Consider the following 18,528-nt stretch of genomic DNA (forward strand, 5'->3'; position numbering starts at 1 on the left):
ATTTTTCTTAATTATAAACAGGTGCCCCCCTGTGTTTCAAACATGCTGCAGCAGTTAATGAGTTACAGGTCCCTGCTAATAAAATCTGCACAAGTGGATTTATTGTGGGCAGTAGTTTGCAAAATAATACCTTCAAAAAGAAGCATTGCAGGGAAAGGCTTTGGGACTGTGGTCAGAAGTGGGGAAATTGCTTGCTAGCAGGTTGAAATCATCACCCTGTTGATCAGCTCTTTGAGGATGATAATTGGTGTCTCTCAGATACCAGTGACAAATGGCATTTAGCATTGCTGCAGCATCTTTGAGTACAAAGAAATAGCATCTCACCCCTCTCTCTGGTTTTGTTTTGCAGAGCTCAAATTCCTCTCTTTTGACAAATGGCATCGCTGAAAGTTCTGTCTGTGCTCCCTGAGCAGCATTCCCAGTAAAATGAGAATCACAAGCTGGAAACTGCACAACAAACCATAAAGAAGGAAAACCCAAGCAGCTGCATCACAACACCTTTGTGATCTCTCTGGGATTTTGTGATATTCCTACATTTCATCCTGGTTTAAGGCAAGCAGAGCCTTAAACCCAGCAAGGGCAATGTGGCCACAAGGGCTTCAGAGCTGTGGGACAGGGTCCAGCTGCTCTCTGGCCGTGCTTTGAAGGATGGCTGTGGCCCCACGTGCCCTCCTGCCTTGTGGCTTTGCCCTTCCAGCTGTCCTATCCCCTGCCTTTAGGATATGACTACCCTCAGTGTGACCTGAATTGCTGTTTGTTTGGGGACAAGGGGCACTGGGGCAAAAAAAAAAAAAAACAACAAACATTGGGCTGAAGCCTGGCAATGGCACGAGCTACTTGTTTATGCAACAGAAGGTGTAGCACTGTGACACCATTCCAAAGGCAATTGGTAAGATGGTGCCATGGTCTGGACTTGTTGACTTCACCTAATCCTTCCTTGCACAACCCCCCTGCTCTCCACTTCCACTCTGCCATTGCTTTCAGTGCCAAAAAGGAAAATTCTCCCCACTCCAGGACATCCAGAGAAGGATCATGCCTATGCTCAGCCAGGGTTAAACTGCAGTTTTGGCTTCAGTCTTGCATTCCCAGCCACCTCCATGCAGGCTGTGCCGAAGGAGAGCCCAGACACACTGTCTCCCAGCTGATTTTACTCATGGGTTATTTAAAGCAGACATTGATAGCTCTGAAGTCGCAGCAGCTGAGCGTGGCCGACGGTGGTTAATGAAGGTGAATGTCAGGAGTCCTCATCAAAGTGATTAGTGTAATTAAACTGAGTTGTGAAATGCCAGTGCCAGCAGCAGAGAAGTCCCTCTGAGGTTTGCTTCACTGGATTGAAAACTAGGTGCTTCCTTTGAATCCCCTGATGCACTGTCTGGTTTTTCTTTGGTTTTCCTTTGCATCAGCTCTCCTGTTCTGAGGCAGCTGCTGAGCACTGCCCTCTTGTTGGCAGCTGCTTGTGCTGTAACTATGGACAAACTGCTGCTTTTTCTTTTTTTTCCTGTGGTCTCACTCCCCAAGCTACAAAGCACAGGTGAAAACATTTAGCTGCCTACCTGACAAGGCTGATGTGCAGATTAATTACACATTTCTCAAGTGCCCTGAAATTTGCCAAGTATTGTTGCTACATAACAACTGTTGCTATGTAGTGAAAATCTCTGCCACCAGAACCAGACACAGAGACTGCACCTACATTTCCTGGCCTCACAGGGGTTCAAAGCCCAGCTTTGCCATGAGTCTGCATCCAGGAAAAAATCCTCCTTTTCACCTGTCTGATGCTTTGCTCTGATGTGTTGCTCCTGCAGTTTTTGTTTCTCCCTTTGGTTGGTTGGATGGTACAAAACAAGGCCATCAGTTGTCTCTGCGTGCCCCATCCCAGGGAAACACAAGGGATGGAATCTGCCAATGCCAGGGGTGGGCAGCAGCTCTCCTGGCATGGCTGGGCTGTTGTACCCAGGAACAGTGTCAACATCCAAGAAACTGCTTGGCTCCAGCCTTGGAGGCAGCAAAGCAAGGGTGGATCTGCCAAGCTCTGTGATACCACACATTAGTGTGTCCGAGTGACTCACAAGGCATTCCATGACCATTTCATTTCTCTTCCCTTTTGCAAAATTAGGGGATGAGGTTTTTGAAAACAACATGTTTGTCCCTCCACTTTCTAATTTTCCTGCTGGGAAAGCCTAATTTCTGATGGCTGTGAACCTTGGCTTGATGGGCATCACATTGGTCATTCTTCCTGAGGAGCATCAGTGCTGCCAGCACAGAGGAAGAGGATGAGCTTGGGTGTTGCTTTTTATCTTCTTTTTGTCAGAGTCATGATTAAATGCTTGGGATGATATTTCTTGTTTGGACTCAGATGTTTATTAATTCTTATCTCTATTACAGTCTCACAAACCATGAGTTCTACAGCTTTCTAGCTAACAAACTAAAAATGGAGCTGTATCTTTTTCTACAAGGCCTTTTAAGAATTAACTGTCCAATTATGAAATGACACCTAAATTATTTTTAACCCAATAACCAAACACCTGTGGCCCACAATGTGGATTTTTCCATCCAATTACAAAATATCATTCAGATCCATGAAGAAGAAGGTGAAAAAGGACTTAGCCCACGCCCTAAATGCTCCATCTTGCTTTATATATATAACTATATTCTAAACCCTTAAACTCTAAGTTTTCCACCCTGTGATATCACACACTTCTATTCAAACTCCTCACCCACAATCCCAGTGCTGTCACTCAATTTTGGAAGCCTTTTCCACAGGCTTAGGTCCAATGCAGTGTTTGGTTGAGGGTCAGTGCCTGTGAGCACAGAAAGTCTGAAATTCTCAGTGCCCAGGGTTCCAACACCTGGGTTACACCAGTGGCTTTTGGACCATCATCAAGCCCTAAAGACAACACATGCATTAATAAATCAAGTGTGTTGTGGGTGGCTTCCCAGTCCTGAGTCCAGCTGGCAACATCCTACTACTGCCAAAGACCACTGCAGCCCCACAGGAGGTAACTCCATCCAAAGTGCTGCCTCTGAGTGGTCTCCAGCTCACACCACATCCTACCCATGCCTGCTCAGTGCTTGAGTTCACCAGCCTGCTTCAAAGTGGTGCTGAAGCTCTGGAATGGGTTATTTCATTGTCACAGACATTTCATTGACACAGACACAGCCAATATGTGTTGGGGGCCATTCATCACCAAGACATTAGAGGCCATTTGGTGGGGGGGTTGTTCTGGCAAAGACCACCAGGAGTGGGTTGAATGGTGCTGCATCTTTCCCAGGATGATGCTGGACACAGTGGAGCCCCCAGAATCGTGGCTGGTGGGCAGGCAGAGCTGAGCACTTGCTGGGAAGGTGGGATGCTGGCTCCTGCTAGCGAGCCTGTGCTTTCACAGCTCTGATTCATTCTGGGCTGCAGCAGGCTGCCTTACCCTGAGCCTGCAGGCACCTCCAGAACAGGGCTTTTCCCTCTACAACACCACAGTGGTTTCCTTCAGGCGAGCCTAAGTAAAACTGAGGGGCTGAAGGAGAGAAGTTTTCCCAGCTGAAAGGACAAGATCATGCCAAAGGAAGTTCAGTGATTATCAATGTAAATTAAAGAGCATGACCAGGAAAGGTTTTGATCCTTCAGGTGAGAGCAAGGAGATCTGGTATCAGCCATATTGGTCCAGGAATGAAACATGGCTATCTATGAATGGCCAAATACTGACTCCAAAATCCAGTGGGTGCCCTTAAAAGCAAAGAGAAACCCCAAACCATTAGGTAGGAGACAGAGATGCAGGCCCCAGAGAAGCGGCAAACACAATGGGCACTGGCAGTCTAGAGAAAAAAGATCAAGAGCTGCTTATGGCTCTGTCCCATAGGACCCCTCAGCTGAATGGAGAAAATGAGTGATTTAAAATGCTCAGAATACAACACTGGAAGCTCATTGCCCAACACCTCTGCAGTTGGTAGGAGCCTTTCAGTTCCTTCCCCAAAAATGTTACCCACATCACCAGTGGTGTCCAAGCCTCCCTTTTGGGTCCTGCTGGGGCTGCCCAGAAAAGACCTGGTGAGCCCAGCCACATCCAGGCCACTGTGGGACATCTCAAAACCCTCAAAATGAAGGGTTGAAGGTGGCTGTGCCAGCCTGGCCTCGGGGACTTTCAATCAGGTCCTGGCTGCAAATCTCCCTGGAGCAATGATTAAACAAGCCTTGTTATGACAGAGGCCATGGTGGCCTCCTTTCCTTGAACTTCTTGCTTGGATTGACAGACTTAAGCCAGCCGGAAAACACTGTGTTAATCATATTGTTCGAGTGAGAAAGCCGAAGAAAGAGTATTACTCTGTTACCACGCAGCCAGCTCATGTGGCTTAAATCATAGCTACAACAAGCAGGCCTTCTGGCAGATGAGTTCTCAGGCAGAAAGCAGAGGATTTTTTTTTTTTTCATGACATGCAGAGGGGGAGAAAAAAAAAAAAAGCCAAAAAAAAAGACCAAGAAAAGAAAAAAAAAAATTAAAAAAAATTGCCTGCAATGCAAGCAAAAACATTTATACATGTGTGGTTTTGTGTGTTTTCGAGGACTCAAAATCTGCTTTGTTTCCTCAACCAACCTATAAACTGGACCCATCCTGTGGGTGCTGGGAGCACTCACATGCTGATTATGTGCTGATTTTTTCTTACTACTTCGCCCTCCAGACTGCTCCAGCAGCTGCAGTGAGCGACGCGTGGTGTTTTCATTTTGCCTCATTAGAGGCATTTGAATGTGCCTTGCTCAAGTCACACCTGCCTCCTCCATTTTTTGGGTTCTGCTGTGGGTTGGGTGAGGGGGAGATGCTGCTATGTCCCCCTCCCTGGGAAAATGCATGTGTTCTTCCACACAACAGCTTGGGAGATCGTGTTTTAGAGAAGAACAAAAGAAAAAGAAAAGTGGGGGAGGAGAAAGACTTAAATTTTGAGACTGGATGTCTGGGAAAGCTGGGATGTGTGTGCATATGGTCCCATATGTGTGTGCATATGGGACAGCTGTGATGCTGCACAGCAACCAAGCACCTTCTCCCACCTGAGCGCCCCAAGAGATGTACCTGGGAGCTGCTGGTGGAGGTCTTGCTTACTGCACTAAATGTCTCCTATCCACAGCTGGTGGAGAAATCACTGCAATTGCTGAACAAACGTTCACTTTAGATCCACATTCAAGGACAAGCAATGAAATATACTCCAGAGCCCATGGGGGTGCAATCCTGTCCTCAGCGAAGGGACAGCAGGAGGCTTCATGTTCTGCTTAAACCTCCTCTTTTGCAGTTGTATTCAAAGAAACGTCCTCTGAAAGGACTACAGTTTTTGTTCCACATAATTAATTCATTCATTAATTAATGTGTGTCAGGGGGACTGACACACGTCCATCCAGGTGGCTGATTCCTGTGACACTCCAGCATCATCCTGTCTAAACACTGTGCTAGTACCACAGCTCCATCCCTCCCTCCTCTCTGCCTTCATGAAGTGCCCCTTGATTTTACAGCTCTGCAAATACACTTTGAGAGGGTAGATGTTTGCTTATTAACTTGAAGCAAATTACATTTCTAAGAACTGGTGGAGGAACGTAATTTAATTGGTGTACACGATCGGCCTGATTGATTCTGGGTGATTGCACAGTCACCCCTTTACTCTGCCCGAGCCCAGCACAGGTGCAAGTGCACACCTCTGGGCATGGAAAAGTAAGAATCACCTGCCAGGCTCGGGGTGCTCCAATTTTTTCTGCAATGATTTGGTGATTAGCCTCTGATGAACCCAAGGATGAGTTTGTGACAAGTTGAAGGAATTATCATGCTCATTTGGAAAAGCCCAGCACTTGATGTCTGTGCTCAGGGTGACAGCCTCTTGTCTTGTGTTTGACAGGCTCTGACCTCGTGTCCACCAGAGCTAAATATTAATTTTCTCAACCCTTCCAAGAAGGAATTCGGCATCGACTTGTAATCTCAGATATTTTTCACGCGACTGACTAATGACTTAATCACAGCTCGTGGCACTGAGCCACTCTGATTACCCACGCAGGCAGGAATTGCAGCATGTTGTGGCACCAGCAGCTGCCCAGCACCCTGTCATCATGCTCAGTCCCAGCAGCATCAGTCCCCAATGAAACTTGCTTGGGTGTAGGTTTGAATCCCTCGGAATCCTAAGGGCTGGATGAGAAAGGTGATGCCAGCTTCAGTTTTGTAACCCTAGGGAGGCAGCTGGTGTAAAGAGACAGGAGGACACCCCTTGGAGACACAGGTTCTCATTCTCAGGAATGAGGGGCCTCTCCAAGGTTTTGGGGAGGACTTGGTAAAGTATCTTGGCAGGCTGAACTTGGAAAATGATCTGGGCATGGCCAGGAGATGCACTGAAGAGTTTTGGGCTGGTCATGGTGCTTTAGGGGGATGCAGTGTTTAGTAGCATGGCCCTGAGCCCAGCCAAGCCACTCTGGCTGGGGATCATTTTATTTAATAATATGGACAGGGGCAGTGAGGTGTGAATGAACTGTTGCTGTTGGGGCCATATGCAGTTCAGAGCAGCACAGAAAGCTGGCCAAGAGCCTTGGCTGTTTCCTTGCTGCTGCAGTGAGATCACAGGACAATACGTACTCTGATGGGAACATTAGAGGGGACCATGTGTCACTTTATTTTGCATCTGACTCAGAGAGCCTGTTCGACACCAGCACTGGAACAGCGTGTGGCTGTCAGAAAACAGAAAATAGTAGTTTAAATATCAAAGATTATTTCAGAACTCCAGTTCTCTGAGTTGCAGCTCCAAGTTTTCAGTGCTGAGAGGGGAAAGCCAGCGTGAAATGAGATGGGTCAGCAAAGGTGATGCTCTACCTACCCACCATTCCTTCTCCAATGAATTATCCATGCTGCTGGGTCACCTCAGTCCAGCCTGACTCCCCCAAAATATCGAGTATTTTATGCTCCAGCTTCCTGCTGTCTCTCCAAATAGTGGTACAAGCTTATGGTACGAGGGTACATGGCAAGATCAGAGAGAAAAGCAGCCCCCAGGCTTCCTGCCAGCAAGGAGCTGAGTTCTGAAGCCCAGTTTTTAGCACCAGCTTCTCCAGACCTCTGGGCACGTCACAGGGGACTTTAAGCCATCAGTGATGATTGCCCTTTTTCCATAGCAAGGGACATGTGTTAAATATAAGGAAATACTGAAAAGAGTCACCAAACTCATCTGTTTCCTTTTTTTTTTTTTTTTTTTAAAGTGAGGAGAGAAAAGCTTTCTGAATTTTTTTTCTTCTACAAGAGGAATGTTTTGTAATGCTGATTTGTCTCTTAAGCTTCCTCTGAAACCTCTTTGAGAAAGAAATGAACCCTGAGGCAGGATCGAGATGAAAAGGGAACCAAGAGCAGTGCTAAGCCAGGGGGTTGTGCAAAGGATAAATGCTTGCACGGGTATAAGAAGGGATTGGGCCAATGCATGAAACAGAAATCCATCCTGAAGGGGCTAACTTAGAGTTAAATAAAAATGATCCCTCAGAAGTGGGATACAAGCCCTGGTCTGGCTGCAGGTGCTTTCCCAAGACAGGGCCAGGCTCAGCACTGGCATCGTTAGCATCCAGGACTCATCCTTGAGGCAGCTGGGACGAGGCTGCAGCAGGGATGCTGGGATACAGGAAACCTCTCACTGTCATTTTGTGTCCTGCAGAAGGGTGGTATGGCCAGGAAAATCAGGAAAGAACCTCCCAAGGGACAAAGTGAGAAACACATCAGATGCTACGGAGGAGCAGGGTGTGTGACAGAAACCTGGAGCAGCTCTTGGGAGCTGAAGGGGACCCCTTTCAACACAGCAAGAGGAGCTACTTATTGTGGCAGGACACAAATTCTCTCCCCCCAGGCTTTCCTCAGCATATCCCATGTCTGCTTCTGCCAGGTGCACTAATTCCTATATAGCTTAGTAAAGTGAGCATGGGATGGCAGCGTGAGGCCTTCTGTAATCTGGTCTTAGTACGCCCCAGGCATAATATTCACCTCTCCACACCCCAGTTTCCCCGTGTAAATTGGATAATAATGAGATCTGTTACCACTGTCGTGTTACATCACACGTGTGGCAAGTGACTCATTACAGGCAGGGCTCTGAGCACATCAGGCAGCAACAGGGCTCAGGCAGCAGCTTCTCATTCCAGCATGATGCCTGTCTGTGACTCCAGCAGCTTCCCACCTATCCCTACCTTCCTCTGAGGCCTTGGGAAGGCTGACCTGAAGCAGATACTGAACAGAGCTAGAGAATAAATCAAGTATTTATTGAAAGACCTCCAGGATACACCTTGGGCAGGACAGAGCCTGACCAGGGTTACACGCATGGTGGATTAAGAACAGTCACAAAATGGCAAACAGGTCACAAAGTCATAAATTTTTATAAGTTTTGGTCCATTTGCATATTGGGGGTTATTTGTCCAACTACAGTTTCAGGGTGTGAGGTCCCATCCTTCTTGTTCCTCCCTTCAGCCACCCTTGTTTGTGCTTTTGGGGCTGAAAGTTGTCCTTGGTCTTCAGCAGGAAAAGGATTTGTTTTGTCTCCCTGCTCTGTGCAGAGCTGAGTGACACTGAATGTGAGCTCAGAACTGCACCCCTGGGCAGCATAGAATATGAAAAACATGAAAGCTAAAACTTAGGGCATCACTTCCCCATCCCTTCAACTTTTTCCCACCATCTCTGGAAAGGAAGTGCCTGCTCCCTGGCTTGGGACATGACTTGGGACATGACTTGCTGGCAGGTGGGACTCAGCCGGTTTTCCACGTCAGAGTTGGAGCCAGGAGTTTCCCCACCCATGCCTCTGCACTGCTGTCACCTGCCACATGCCTGCACGTGTATTCCCTGCTCTCTTGTGCCTGAGTCCCGTGGGAACCTCCAGCAGCTACGGGGAGAGGTGGGACACGCTCCTGCTCAGGGGTGAGGGTCTCACTTGCACCACAGCCAAGGATGAGGGGATTCCAGTACTAGGAGCTCAGCAAAGAGGAAATGTGTTTTATCTTCTTTTTTTGCTAAGGTTGGGATTAAATGCTTGAGATGGTGTTTCTTGTTCAGACTTAAGTGCTTATTAATTCTTATCTATGGTACAGTCTCACAAACCGTGAGCTCTAAAGCTGTTCTAGCTAACAAACTAAAAATGGACCAGTATCTCTCTCTATAAGGCCTTTTAAGAACTGTCCAATTATGAAATGACACTTAAATTATTTTGACTTTTAACCCAATAACCAACCACCCATGCCCCACAATGTGGATTTTTCTACCCAATCACAAAACCCCACCCAGACCCATGGAGAAGAAGATGAAAAAGAAGGACTCAGCCTCTGCCCTAAATCTTCCATCTTGCTTTATATATATTACTATATTCTAAACTCTTAAACTCTAAGTTTTCCGCCCTGTGATATCACACACTTCTATTCAAACTCCACACCCACAATCCCAGTGCTGTCACTCAATTTTGGAAGCCTTTTCCACGGGCTCAGGTGAAATGCAGTGTTTGGTTGGGGGTCAGCACAGAAAGTCTGAAATTCTCAGTGCTCAGGGTTCCAACAAAGAGACTAAAGCATGCTCTGATCAGAGGGCTGTAAATACCTGGGTTGGAAATATGGCAGGGAATAACAAGCTGCTGGCCATAGAGAACAAAGTTATGGCAAATCCAAAGGCAAACCAATAAAAGTTCCGAGGAGATCTCAGTTTTAACACCAGGCATTGTTTCCTGCAGCCACCAAAAGCTGGGGTGTGGTGAATTTACCAGGGCTATTTTTATCTCAGGTGTTTTGAAAGAATAATGCCTTTGAGGAAAAAGCTATTTTTGGGATGTGCAGGTTTACACCAGAGATCATGAGGAATGATCACCCAGACCCCTTTTGTTCTTATAATCTGGGAGCTTCAAGTTATATCTCTTAATCTCTCCTTAAAAACCCCAGGGCCAGTGAAACTTAGGTTAACGATGAGTAGAGTTTACACAGCCTGGCACCAGTAATATTTCTGACCCTGGAGAATTCTTCAGCAGCTCATGGTGTGATGACTACAAAAGCATCCCCATTTGTATGTTGTGCAGGGGCAGGACCACATTATTTTCTGAATGATGTGGTGGTAAAAACTCCCATTTCTCTTAAAAATCTGTTTCTCACCACATATAAGAAAAAAAATTTGAAAACCACATCAAGGCTGTGATTTCTCTTAAGCTGTTGAAAACATTGAACAAAATCAATTAATATAGTCTTCCCTTACGTGGTTAGGAGGGTCTTTCAGTTGAAATATATATATACACATGCATATGCAGGCATATATATATATATATACACATACATTTTTTATACATCCATAGGTATGTATACATACACACACACATGCACACATGGAATTGAAGAATATTAAGGATTTGGACAGGACCTTAAAGATCATCTAGTTCCAACAGCCTGCTCTGGGCTGGGACACCTTCCATTAGACCAGGTGGCTCAAGGTCTTGTCCAGCCTGGCTTTGAACGCTGCCAGGGTCAGGCCATCCACAGCCTCCCTGGGCAACCTGTTCCAGTGTCTCACCACCCTCACACTAAAAAACTTCCTCCTAATATCCAACCTAAATTTCCTCTCTTTTGGTATGTGCCCATTACACTCTTTGTCCTATGGCTACAGCTTCTCTGGCTCCTCTGAAGGTTCCCCTTCAAGTATGGGAAGTCACTATGAATTTTCCGCACAATCTTCTCTTCTCTGGGCTGAGCAGCCCCAACTTTCTCAGACTGTATTTGCGTAGGAGGTACTCCAGTTCTCTTATCAGCTTCATGACCCTTCTCTGGACTTGCTCTACCACTTCCATGTTCTCCTTTATGTTGGGTGAAACAGCTGAGGACACCAGAATCGTACGCAGTATTCCAGGTGGGGTCTCACGGGAGCGGAGTAGGGGTGGGGGACCTGCTGGCCACATTCCCTTTCTGAGGCAGCCCGGGACTCTGTGTGCTTTCAGTGCTGCGCAGCACACGAAGCGCAGGTAAGTGGACACACACACAGGGACACACCTGCACACGGGGACACACCTGCACACGGGGACACACCTGCACATAGGGACACACCTATACACAGGGACACACCTGCACACACAGGGACACACCTGCACACGGGACACACCTGCACACGGAGACACACCTGCACACGGGGACACACCTGCACACACAGGGACACGCCTGCACACGGGGACACACCTGCACACGGGACACACCTGCATACACGGAGACACACCTGCACACACAGGGACACACTTGCACACACAGGGACACACCCGCACAAAGGGACACACCTGCATACGGGGACACACCTGCACACGGAGACACACCTGCACAAAGGGGGACACACCTGCACACACAGGGACACACCTGCACACGGGGACACACCTGCACATAGGGACACACCTATACACAGGGACACACCTGCACACACAGGGACACACCTGCACACAGGGACACACCTGCACACGGGGACACACCTGCACATAGGGACACACCTATACACAGGGACACACCTGCACACACAGGGACACACCTGCACACAAGGACACACCTGCACACGAGGACACACCTGCACACAGGGACACACCTGCACACACGGGGACACACCTGCACACGGGCTGTGCTCAGCGCAGGGCGAGGGGACGAGACTACAACTCCCGCCATGCCCCGGGGCCGCCCAGGGGGCGTGTCCCCGCCCGGCCCCGCCCCCGGGGGGTGGTGCTCGGGGAGGCGGGGCGGTGCGCGGCAGTCGGTGTGAAGGCGGCGGAGCCGGCGGTGTCCATTGGTTTCTTCTCCTCGGCTGCTGCCGCTGTTCCCCGGCCTGTGGCTCGCAGCACCGGCCCGCCGGAGCCCCGCCGGCCGGAGGTGAACTCTCTGAGCCTTCCTGCCTTGTCGCCCGGTCGGAGCTTTGGCCCTCGGCGCGGCCGCGAGGAGGCTGAGGCTGCCGCTTCCCCCGCTCCCGGCCTGCCGGCGTGGGGCGCCTCTGCTGCCCGCTTCCTTCCTCCCCGCGGTGAGTATCGCTCCTGTCGCGACAGAGCCCCGTCCGCAGTCCGCTATCGAGGGGGAGAGGGGCCTGCCCGGGGCCTGCCCCCTTCCTGCCTTCCTGGGGCTCCTTCCTCCCCTCCCGCCGCCCTGCGCGCTTTGTATTGCGCCTCGCAGGGCTCCCTCGTTGTGATTGCTTCTGAAATAATTCTCCATTTTATTTATTTTTTTTTTTACACCGGAGCTTGAGAAGTTTTTTTGTCCTCTTATATTTTATTTTGTCCTCTTTTTTTGTCTTCTTTTTTATTTTTATTTTTTTAAAAAATATTTTTCTCCCCCTCCACCCGGAGTTGGCCCCGCTCTGGGGCTGGGGCAGCTCTTTGTCATGGAGCCGTCTGCCCTCGGGAAAAACATCACTTAAAAAAATATAAATAAATAGGGAGAAAAAAAAAAAGTCGCTCAATATTTGAACACCAGCGTTCTGTTGAATTCGAGGGCGAATTTTTTTAATTTTTTTTTTGGAGGCGGTGATGGTGTATGTGTATTTTTTTGGGGAAAGAACGAGTTCTCCCCCCGCCAGGTCCATTGATCGCAGCCGCCCGTGCCGGGGCGCGCAATGGGAGCAGCACGCAGGCGGGTGACAACAAAACAAAGGGGCATTCTCTTTGGCTGCTGTTAACCTGAAATCACTTGCTGCGAGAGCTTGCCTCTTTTTCTTTGGATTTTTTTTTATTTTTTTTAATTAATCTCCACCTCTTCCAAATTTGATGTTGTTTTACTCTGGAAAAAATCCAGCTGGGAGGTGGTGGGTAAGTTGTGTCTTTAATTTGAAGCTTCTTGGGGGAATTGCAGGGTTTCTCCCCAGCCCTGGCTCCTTTGTGAGCAGCCCGCCGTGCAGCAGCGCAACTTGTGTCCGGTTTTTCTTTTCACTCTTGTTTTCACCTAGTTAAATAATGCGTTTTCAGAGGGCATCTAGTACGAGGGGGACATTTCTCCCCGCAACAGCTGTAGAGAAGATATTCAAAAGGCAGGGGAGAGAAGGAGCAGATGTGTTTTCAGCTGAATAATTTTCAGTCTGATAAAGGATATATTTTAAATCAGTTCCATTTTTATACCGGAAGCTTTTTTTTTCCCCTCTCACCCCCTTTGTTTTTGTTTTTACTGCCACCTCAAAAACTGCAGCTGCTTCACCTCTGCGAAATGCAGCTTCTGGAATACATGGGAGCAAAAAGCAGTCTGGCTGTAATGCTGGTGTTTCTGGCCTTAAAGGCCACCCCCTTTTTTTATTTTATTTTTGGGACCCCTCTGCCTTGAAAAAACACTACTCGACAAGGAAAATCACAAAGCCTTTCAGCTAGCTAGGAGCTGGCGCTTCTACATCTGAAGGACGATAGGTTTTGGTTGTTGTTCTTTTTTTTTTTTTTTTTTTTTTTTTTTTTCCCATTTTGAACCCGTATCGGAGGCGGGGGGAAACACGGGGAAAAAAAAAAGGGCCGTTTCCGGTTTCTGTTCAGCAGCATTTCGAATTTTTTTTTTTTTTTTTCCCCCACAAAGAATCAGCCAGATGACCTGTTGATGATGCATCCTCAGTTGCTTTTTGTTCCGGGAGGCGCCTGTGGGTTAGTGGAGATGAACAGGCTGCCCAGATCTTCACGTTTGCGTGTTGTTGGGTGGCTTTGTAATGTTTTAGACGGACAGTTTTGGGGGCAGTAAATGCAGGGCCAAAGTTCAGATGTCTGCCCGGGACACTTCCCTCTTTCCTCTCCACCACTGTCCTTTTTCCCCTAAGAAAAAGCGTGGTTTGTTGAAAATTGAGCAGGGGTAGTGGGAAAATTAGACTCTCTTGGTGCTGTGCGGGAGAAGTGTCCTAACTCTTTGAAGTGGTGTGAATCGCCTGGCAGGAAGCTTTAGGAATGCATTTCGCTTGTATGTAGGTTGCTACTGGGTTACCTTAAGCTTCGACGTCTCCTATTTCAAATGAATTAAACATGTAGGAGCACCTACTGTTAACGCTGAGTAAAGTCTTGTAACGTGTGTGCCTCGTGAATGTTTCCGTTCTTACCAAACGCTGGAACGTATTTCTCAACACAGCAGGTCACCTTAGAAATTAACATTTTGAGTAACTACTACCATCGATATACTACCTCTGCTACAACCATTTTGTATTTTGGTAGCAATATTGGTTTCTATTAAGAAACCAGGCGTGGAAAACGGGATCCTTTCACTTCAGCATTTATAGCTAGTGGCTGTGGTTGTAGGTACAAAATAGAGGGTCATATACTTGGAGCTGGTGGAATTTAAAAACTATTATTCATTTGTAAGGAGCTATTTGCAAGTATTTTTTTATATAAAATGCCTTTTCAGACAGGAAGTGGAAAACCCAAAGCTGTTCATAGATGCTAATCCCTGCCCTGAGCTAAAAAAGGGAGAATGAGGGTGTTTCATGAGAAATCAGTCACCTTTAAGTGCATTCTTGTGAGAGAAATTACACCAGTTGATTAGCAATTCCTGCTGGATGCCAGTAATTGGAGGTACTTGTTGCTGGCTGGTCACTGCCTGGCTGATTAGATTGTAAAAGTTTTGACTGAACATCAGGATGAAAAAGCCCAGCTCTTTTACCTCCTAGCCATTCATTCCTTAATCTCCAGATTCACAGGCTTGCTCACAAACTGTCAAAGGAAGTGACAGCAAAGACATGGGGTAGGAAGTAGGTCGAGCACTGCTGAGTTTCAGTGGAAAAAAAAAAGTGAGCATGTTTCCATCTGATCTTGTTTCTGTTTCCTTTCCATCTACCCGTGTGCAGGATGCACCAGGAAGTGTCACACTATTACTACTGTAGGTCCCCAGTCCCGCTGAAATTAATATTATAATAATTATAATTAGTGCCATTAATATCTCTAGTCAGGCCCAGTTGGTCTACCTGGGTGAAAAGATTCGTGGGGAAGAAGGAAAAATAGCAATTCAGTTGTGAAAAATCGTGTCAGTTGGGCAGAACCTGAGGGTTCTGTGCCTCTCAGGAAGTGGTGGGCAGCTCCTGGGATGCATTTCCCTGTCCTTGTGCTACTCTGGGCTCTCCAGTGGATGCTTGGGGATGGGCTGGGACAATAAAGTAGAATCATGGCACGTTTTTTGTGGCCCTAATATTTTGTAATGGATGTGGCCATTGGTAGTTACAAGTGATTGTGTTTCTTGTTTAAAATATTTGAATGTATGTATTCAAAAGCCTGCCTTACAAGTTAAAAAAGATGGAAACTCTTTGTCCTGCTAGAAACCCTCCTGAAACTTAAAAAAAAAAAAAAAAAAAAGGACAAGCTCTACCTTGTTTCTGCCTTCTGCAAAAAACAGTAAAAACTTCTTTGACAATAACTTGATTTGCAGAAAAATTACAGTCTTGCATAGTATGGGCATGTTCTTTTACAAGTATTCTGCATTTATATTGGTTTGAAAAGAAACTTTTTCTTCAGGTAGGCAGAGGTACTTGGGTGCTTTCCATGAGTGAGTGCACAGCTTTTGGGTTACCTCGGTGAGCCCTATGCCATGGCCCTCTTTTTCTGACCCATGTGACATGATTTGGAGCACCAAATGTTCCCAGCTGCTCCAAGTGACCTTTCTGGAATAACCCTATAGTGATGAGCTGATTGTGAAACAGTTGAGTGGGGAAACTCCAAGCTTTGCAGGAAGGAGCTGTTGTCCTCTGCTGGCACACTGTGCTGGAGGTGGGTGCTCATCAATACCAGCCCTGTCTCCTGGCTGGTGTGTGAGGTGGCATTTGGGGACGTGGGCTTAAGTGTGAACGAGTCAGCAGCTCGTGTGGTTGAGTCTGAGTGCAGAGCCTGCCTGGGAGTGTTTGGTTAAGGATTGATGGGATCCTCTGGAGCCTGCCATGCAGGAGCACGGCTCGGTTCATGAGCAGGTAATAAAAGTTAATCTGCTGACCTTGGTTTTAAATCCACGCTGCTGGATTGAATCGCAGTGACTTGAATGCCACCCCTGGTACTTATGTAAATGCTGAATTTTGGGCTTGAATCTCCTGCTGGAGAGCAGAGCGGACTGAATCTCACAGTGAATTTCTGGCTGTGGTTTCAGGATTGGGAGTATCCTATAATTTTACTCTTCTAATTAAAGCTATATTGCAGTTTTTAGATTAGGAGCGGTCAAAACCTCTTACTCTGGTCCAGTAATTATATTCCTGTCAGGAAGAGCATTTGTTCAATTCACACTCACTTTCCTTGTTCACCTGTCTGTGTTGTAGGAGACTTGGGATATGTGTCAATGTTGGCTCAAAACACTCTTGGGCTGCCTTGATGTTGGCTAGACAGCTGTGCCAACCAGATGTTTTTCTGTGCCAGAAAAAGTTTATTGCCTAAATGTGTTTTTAGAAGGGAGAAAAGCATTACTTATGAGAAGGGTTTTTTTTAATACTACAGAGATATTTGGGGCAGGGAGATGCAGGTCTGGCTACATCAGGGTGAACAGCAAGGAAGGTATTAAAAGGCCCAAACCAGAAATTATCTCTGGAATATTTTTTTGTATTATTAAGGGTAGTTGATAATATTAATAGCTACTAGATAATGATGTTTCGTGGATTGATTGAGGTTTTGAGTGAATGAGGGATATAAATGTGCAGATACTTTAGGTTGTGGGTTTGGAGTAAGTTAGTCAATAAAGTAGGATTCTCTGGGGGATAGTTTGTTGGAGCTAGGACTTGAAGATACAAAACAGCAAACCAACAAAACCAAAAAAAAGAAAAAAACCCAAAGCAACCAAAATGCAGAAAAATCATAAAACACAAATCCCTGCCTAGCCAGAATTTTCTTTTAAGTAGACCACCACCACTGTTTTTTTCCTTCCATTGCCAATTGATTCATCTGTCTGGATGTACTTAGCTGCTTGTATTTCAAGTTTGTAATGTTTCTGTACCTATATAACCCTTTGAGTTTCATTACAAATGCTTGAAAATACTCTTTTCTGAGCTGGGGTACCTATTTTCCTTACTTTATGGACAAGGTAAGGAATGGAGATTGAATTTGAGGGCACTGATTTGGTTTTTGTTGGGAGGACTGTTAAGATTTGACATCGGTGTGGAGCTCAAGGCCTGCAAGAATTTGTGAGGGCACAGTGAGAAGAAACTTGGTGATGTGATTTGTACGTCTCACACTGTCCTGCTTGTCTCTTCAGTGCTTAATTATCTGAACCATGTAGTGAGCAACTGGAAAAGTGGCAGCTGTTGGGTTAGTTTGTCCCTGCCAGCTTATCCCCATGGATGCTAACCCCTTGATCTGGGCCAAAAACCACTAATGGCTTCATTGTTCTTTGGGTCAGGGCAGTCAGACTGGCATCTCTGGCTTACATCCAGCTCGAAATTTCACCCAGCTTTGCCCAGGAACTGATCAGTGATGTCTGGAATACCTTGCAAGGCACCCAGGTAGAGCTGTGGGCTTTAGGAAAGGGAGCTCATGTGCCTGTGCAGCCTACACAGAGGACTCCCTTAAACATCACATCCTTTAAAACAATGTTTAACTAGTCACAAAGTTAGGCCTGGGGTTCCATATGTTTCTAGTTCCTTTCCTTGTGTCAAGATCATGCCCTTCCAAGAGTTGCAGGTCTGCCCCAAAGTGCCACTTTCTCTGTTCCCAGATCCTTCTGCTTTTAGTAGTCTAGCAGTATTAAACCAATAAGGATTTGGTTTTTTAAATCATACAAGCTTGAGTACTGCATCTGTATTTTCTTTGTCCTAAGACAAATTGTTTGTGTTAAATTATAAAAGTGGTCCCTGAAGAATTTCTGCTAAGAGATCTCAAGGCTCCTCTTCTCTTTAAGTGTTAATATGTATACTGAGATTTTTGTCTCGTGCTACTTTGATATCCTTTCCACTTATCTGAAGCAGTTGCAGTTCCACACGATATTTTTACAAAAATAATTATTGTCTTAATCATGATTTAACACACATTTCAACAGGGAAAAATAAGCAATGATCTTTATGTCAGATCATGGAGCTGAACTGTTTATTTGGTATGAGGTTAGGGGTAAAAATGCATAATTCATCATTGATGGAGGCTTATTCTAAGTAATTTACTTACTTTTAAAGAACTTGTTGCTCATTTTGCTTTCTTAATGCACCTCTTGGGATAAACTGGTGTATTCTAAAAATGTCAGTTCTGTCATTTCCCAGTAATTTTTTTCCTTTGTTTCACTTGGTTTACTTTTTTCCTGAGCCACTTCAAATGTGCTGATTGCTCAATGTGGAAGGAAATAAATGCGGGTAGATATTTGAGTTGCTGTGTTTAGATTGCTGCTGTACTTTAAGGTTAGCAGAAGATGCCTTTGAGCTTCTGTGCTGCAGTACAAGGGAGTAAAGTGGCTTCAACCCTTACTAATATTGAGGTAAGGTATGTGCTCCCTCTTGGGTTTGGATCTGACTCCTTTTTGCTGGGCAACTGCCATCTTTTGAACTTAGGATCATGCTACAAAATCTTCTGGTAGAAACTGGGAGAGTTCCTCCTATGTAGGAAACCAGAGTAGTTGACTTAATATTTGAGAAGCCAGAGTTATGGACTGTTCAGTCAGTACTG

General features: G+C 46.3%; 1 protein-coding gene across 2 annotated transcripts in view; it reads left to right on the forward strand.

Annotated features, from left to right (window-relative positions):
• Window positions 1–11,673: 11,673 nt before the first annotated feature.
• Window positions 11,674–18,528, forward strand: part of PELI1 (pellino E3 ubiquitin protein ligase 1) — a 46,556-nt gene continuing 39,701 nt past the window's right edge. The window contains exon 1 of one of the 2 annotated variants that reach the window (XM_083857453.1): window positions 11,674–11,984. The gene's annotated coding sequence lies outside the window, so the exon portion shown is untranslated. The other variant, XM_083857451.1, reaches the window with a different exon arrangement.

This window comes from Zosterops lateralis, assembly GCF_965231275.1.
Source record: "Zosterops lateralis genome assembly, chromosome: 3".
Lineage (NCBI taxonomy): Eukaryota > Metazoa > Chordata > Aves > Passeriformes > Zosteropidae > Zosterops > Zosterops lateralis.